Source organism: Pelodiscus sinensis, chromosome 22, assembly GCF_052426305.1.
Source record: "Pelodiscus sinensis isolate ZL-2025 chromosome 22, ASM5242630v1, whole genome shotgun sequence".
Lineage (NCBI taxonomy): Eukaryota > Metazoa > Chordata > Testudines > Trionychidae > Pelodiscus > Pelodiscus sinensis.
This window is the reverse complement of record NC_143073.1, coordinates 17,572,524-17,577,178: the sequence shown is the minus strand read 5'-3', so window position 1 is coordinate 17,577,178 and position 4,655 is coordinate 17,572,524. Positions and strand designations below refer to the sequence as shown.

The 4,655-nt window shown below is 49.5% G+C and overlaps 1 long non-coding RNA gene across 1 annotated transcript; it reads left to right on the top strand.

Annotated features, from left to right (window-relative positions):
- The first annotated feature begins 2,270 nt into the window (after positions 1-2,270).
- LOC142819633 (uncharacterized) lies at positions 2,271-4,187 on the top strand. The gene is made up of 3 exons (XR_012897495.2): positions 2,271-2,372; positions 3,055-3,140; positions 4,056-4,187. It is a non-coding gene; the product is annotated as an uncharacterized LOC142819633 (long non-coding RNA).
- Positions 4,188-4,655: the final 468 nt, after the last annotated feature.

Sequence of the window (4,655 nt, the reverse complement as noted above, 5' to 3'; positions counted from 1 at the left end):
GGCACATCCAGACAAGCCACATGAACTCAGGACTGGTACACAACACAAAATTCATCCTGCTCATGGGAGGAAACTCTTAGGCTATGTCTACACTGGTGGCTTCTTGAGCAAGTGCAAGAGCACGTCCACACTGCCATGTGGGAGATGTGCTTTTGCGCAAGAGCATCCTTGGCAGAGTGGACGCTCTCTTGCACAAGAAATCCCTTCCATTCGTCCACCCTGCCCTCTTGTGCAAGAGCCCCTGGCGCAAGAGAGCTTACACCTGTTAGAAAAGAGCATAGCTCTTGCGCAAGAAGCTCTCTCTTACCATGTCTTACTGTACATTTTCTTGCGCAAGAGCAGGCGGGCAGCGTGGATGCTCTGCGAAAGAATGTCTGTTCTTGTGCAAGAAGCCGTGAATTCAGACATAGCCTTCCTTGCTTAGGGTGGCTGCAGCAAGAAGCATCTTGCAGCCCAGCCCAGGCTGCCAGCAACGCCTCCTTAACAGTTAAGAAGGCATGTGGGGCCTAAGGGAAGCGGGGGAGGGGAAATCCCTTGCAGGAGTGGGAGGGAATGGGAAGACTGCCTCATTGTCTTTGCTGCAAGGAGTGGCCAGAGTTGGGCAAGTCCCAGAACCCCTTCTCAAAGTGGGGAGCCGAGAAACGGGAAGAAGGAGCAGCCATAGCTGGGCAAGCCCCAGAGGCTTTTGCTGTGGATGAGGCATCAGTTGAAGCTGTGGGGGGGGGGCGTTTTTTTTCTCACTTGTGGGTGGTCTTCAACTGACGTCTACGTCTACACTGGCATGATTTTCCGGAAATGCTTTTAACGGAAAAGTTTTCCGTTAAAAGCATTTTTGGAAAAGTGCATCTAGATTGGCAGGATGCTTTTCCGCAAAAGCACTTATTGCGGAAAAGCGTCCGTGGTCAATCTAGACGCGCATTTCTGCAAAAAAGCCCCGATTGCCATTTTCGCGATTGGGGCTTTTTTGTGAAAAACAAATCTCTGCTGTCTGCACTGGCCCTTCTGTGCAAAAGTTTTTTGGAATGCTGCTCCCGTTCGGGCAAAAGTCTTAGTATTTCCGCAAAAGCACTGACAATCTTACATGAGATCATCAGTGCTTTTGCGGAAATTCAAGCGGCCAGTGTAGACAGCTGACAAGTTTTTCCGCAAAAACAGATGATTTTGTGGAAAAACTTTGCCAGTCTAGACACAGCCGATATCTCTGTGGGTTAGTGGCTCCCAACCCAAAAAAAGTTCTCCACTGCTTCATGAGAAGTATGGAACAGCTTCACTATGAGGAGAGATTAAAAAGGCTGGAACTTCTCAGCTTGGAAAATATATATGGAGGGATACAATAAAGGTCTTTAAAATCATCAAACCTGTGGAAAAAGTGAATAACGAAGTGCAATTTACCCCTTATCATCAGGGCCGTCCTTAGCCATGGCAGAATGGGCAGTGGCCTAGGGCACCAGTAATTCTGGGGCACCAATGCTGTAAGCTTGTTTGTGTTGCCAAGAGCAAGTCAGACATAGGGGCACCGGTTTAATAATCCCGCCTAGGGCACCATAAATCCTAAGGACGGCCCTGACTGGCAGGGTACCTTAGGAAAGGACCCCAGTTGAGGGCAGTAAGTAGCCCTGGTTTTAAGCAATTCGCCCTGAGCTGACACCCTCAGCAGTGCCAAGACCTGGCCTCGTGTATGACATTGGTGTATTCAGCAGGAGGCACAGAACCTGGTCAATTGAGCTTTGGATCAAGACCCCACGCTATTCTAAATTTGATTTTGAAATGGAGAGTTGATTGGTTAAAGAGGCATTTCCTGACTCATTTACTTAGGACACTCTCGGTATTTCTGTCATGGTACTCCACAGATGTGGAAGGGTTTTGTTTACTTTTCAAGTATTCTACAGTCTAGTAAGGTGTGCACATACTTATTTATTATGTTTTATCTCAGAACTCCAGGAAGAAATCACAGCTAGCGTGGCCAGGAGCTGTCCAGCACCATCTGTGATTTGGGGGGCGTATCATGATCGTGATCATGAGCAGGGCCGATAAATACTACAATCTACTCGCCCGTGGCGAGTAGATTGTAACCTGGAAGAGCCGGGTTCAGGCGATCTGTGCATGTGCAGATTGCCGGACAGCGTGGCTGGCGAGTGGGGCTCGCCGCGGTTCGGCAAGCCCTAATCATGAGGCATGGCCAGCAGCCTGGGGACTAAGGGGTTAACTATACCTAAGCCAGATAGAGTCGACCAATAGGAATGTAGGTAGGAATTTCAAATTGGGACAAAGGAATTTTGGTTTTTCCCTCCTTTGTCCCTGAGCAGTGTCTCTCCAGCTACTGAGGGGGACAGACACTATGTCTCCCTCCAAGAAAAGCCTCTTCACTATCTGTAAGTAGGGTAAAGTTTAGATAAATCCATCAGGTTTTATGGCTTGGGAATGGGAATCTGATGTCTGTGCATTTAAAATGGGTTTTCCTCTTACTTTGTAACTAAGTTTTGGCCCATGGTGGAATCCCCCCATGAGTATATTAATTTGTGACTTTTCCATCTAGTCATTACGCTTGCGACAGGAATAGTGTGGTGATAATAAAAGTTCTTTCTCTTTTCTTTTTATTAACCTGGTATTGGTTCATTTTTGTTTCCTGGATTTACTTTTGGGATTGAGATTTCCCAAGTAGTCTCTCCTTGGTTTCTTTATTATTACTTGGGTAGTGGCAGCGGATTTTTATCCCAAAATCTAGGGTTTTCAGATGTTGGGGAAAAGCTTTACACCAAAGCCTGGAAAGATAAGGTTTTGGGGTACTTTTGCGAGCCCCCAATTCTGCATTTATTATGCCAGAGTGGGGAAAACGCCATGACAGGCCCTGGGGGACTTAGCCTCTGGCTCCGTCTCTATTCTGTTTTCCCCTTCCAGGAGCGGGGCTTGGGGGAGTCTCTTCTCCCAAACCAGTCTGGGCAGGAATCCTCAGTACAGCCTCGCTGGCGCCATACCCACAGCAGCTGCCAGGGGAACTTTGGCTCACCCACGGCTCCAGGTTCTAGCTCACTAACCCTGTGGTTCATCCCCCAGGCTGGGTCCCTGTCCTCCTGGCCTTCTCATGCCCCTCAGCTCCTTCCCGTGCCCACCTTCTGCAGGCACCACCCGTAACTGTCCAGGTGAGCGTCTCCCCTTTTGGGGCAACGGCAGGGCTTTGGCATGGGGGAGGGCAATGGCAGTGCCTGTGTCAGTGAGTGAACCTGGCATCCTAGGATTGCACCAGGAAGGTCAGAGAAACAAGCCAGGTAGGAATGTGATCGCCTAGCTGGGGATGGGGTGGGGGTGACATCAGTCAATCAAACAGCAAAGAAGGCGGAAGATGCTCCCCCAAGCCAGTGGTTGCTCCAATCATTAGATTTGCTAAGCCAGCTGCAAAACTGCTGCCTGATGACCCACAAAACCACTCTCTCTCAAAGCAACCGGCTGCTGACTCACCTGGCAGTCAAGTCGAATGCGGTAGGGCTCACTGAAAATCCAGCTCATGAGAGAGAAATTTCCACCAGTCACCAGGAATCGGGCACACACCCTGTGGGTCCCTGAATATTTAAGATCACCCCAAATACAGCAGCCCCTTACATTTAATCCTAACTAAATGACTTATTTAAAAAGCAAAGCCAAATAGTCAAAGATCAATAACCCTACAGATTGGAACAGGACTCATAGGGCAGTTTCATAGCAGAGATGGTGAGCTGCGAGCTGGCAAAAGGGGTGCTAAGATCTCAGTCTTGTGACTCAAGCATCCCCTGACCAAGCAGAAGCAGATCTGAGAGGTCAGATTTGGGGTCCTCATGTTCTTGGGTAGATCCCTATCCTGTAGCCTCTGGCTCCAGCCAGTCTAGCGCCAGCACTGGCAACCTGATTTCCCCCCCCCCCCCACTCTGCAGTCCAGGCCCGCAGTGAGATGAGTTAAATCAGAGAGGTCCCCTTGGCGTTGTCCCCTGGTCTGCTGATCATGTCACGGACACCCACCTTTCTGCTCCCTGGGGGTCCCTACCACCCTGTTGTGCTGAGCCAGATCCTCTGATCTCTCCCAGACAAGGCACAGAGCTGGGGTTATTTCCCCCTGCAGAGTAGCACAGACACTGTGGGTGTGTCTAGACTACAGGATTTTGTCGACAAAAGTGGAAAGAAGCAAAAGACTGGAAGACCAGGAACACCAAGAAGAAGGGGGAAGACCTGGAAGAAGAACTCACTTCCAAGACACAGCCTAAGACCAGAGAGACTGATATTGCCTGGCCAAAAGGGGAAGTCTGCCTGTACCAGGACTGGTGAGCATAACACTGTGCTTAGCATGTGTATTCTGCTTGTTGGAGAATTGTCAATAAATAGAGGATAAGGATATTACTGTGTAAGGCTCTTTCAGTGGCTAAGATCCTCCCAACCCCCAGGAAGATGTGCCCTGAGCCCTAGGAATTGGGTAAGGGTGGGTATGTAAATTAAGAGGGTTGCATCTTGAGCCCTAGGAACTGGGTAAAGGTGTGTGTCCCTACAGTGTGGAAGGGATAAAGAAATTTGTGCAGGTAACAACTGAATTAGTCAGCTCCAGGAGGGCTCAGCTGTAAGGGCTCAGCAACCAGGAAACTAACCCCCCAAAAGGGACCCAAGCCCCAAACAAATCCACCATAGCCTGTGTA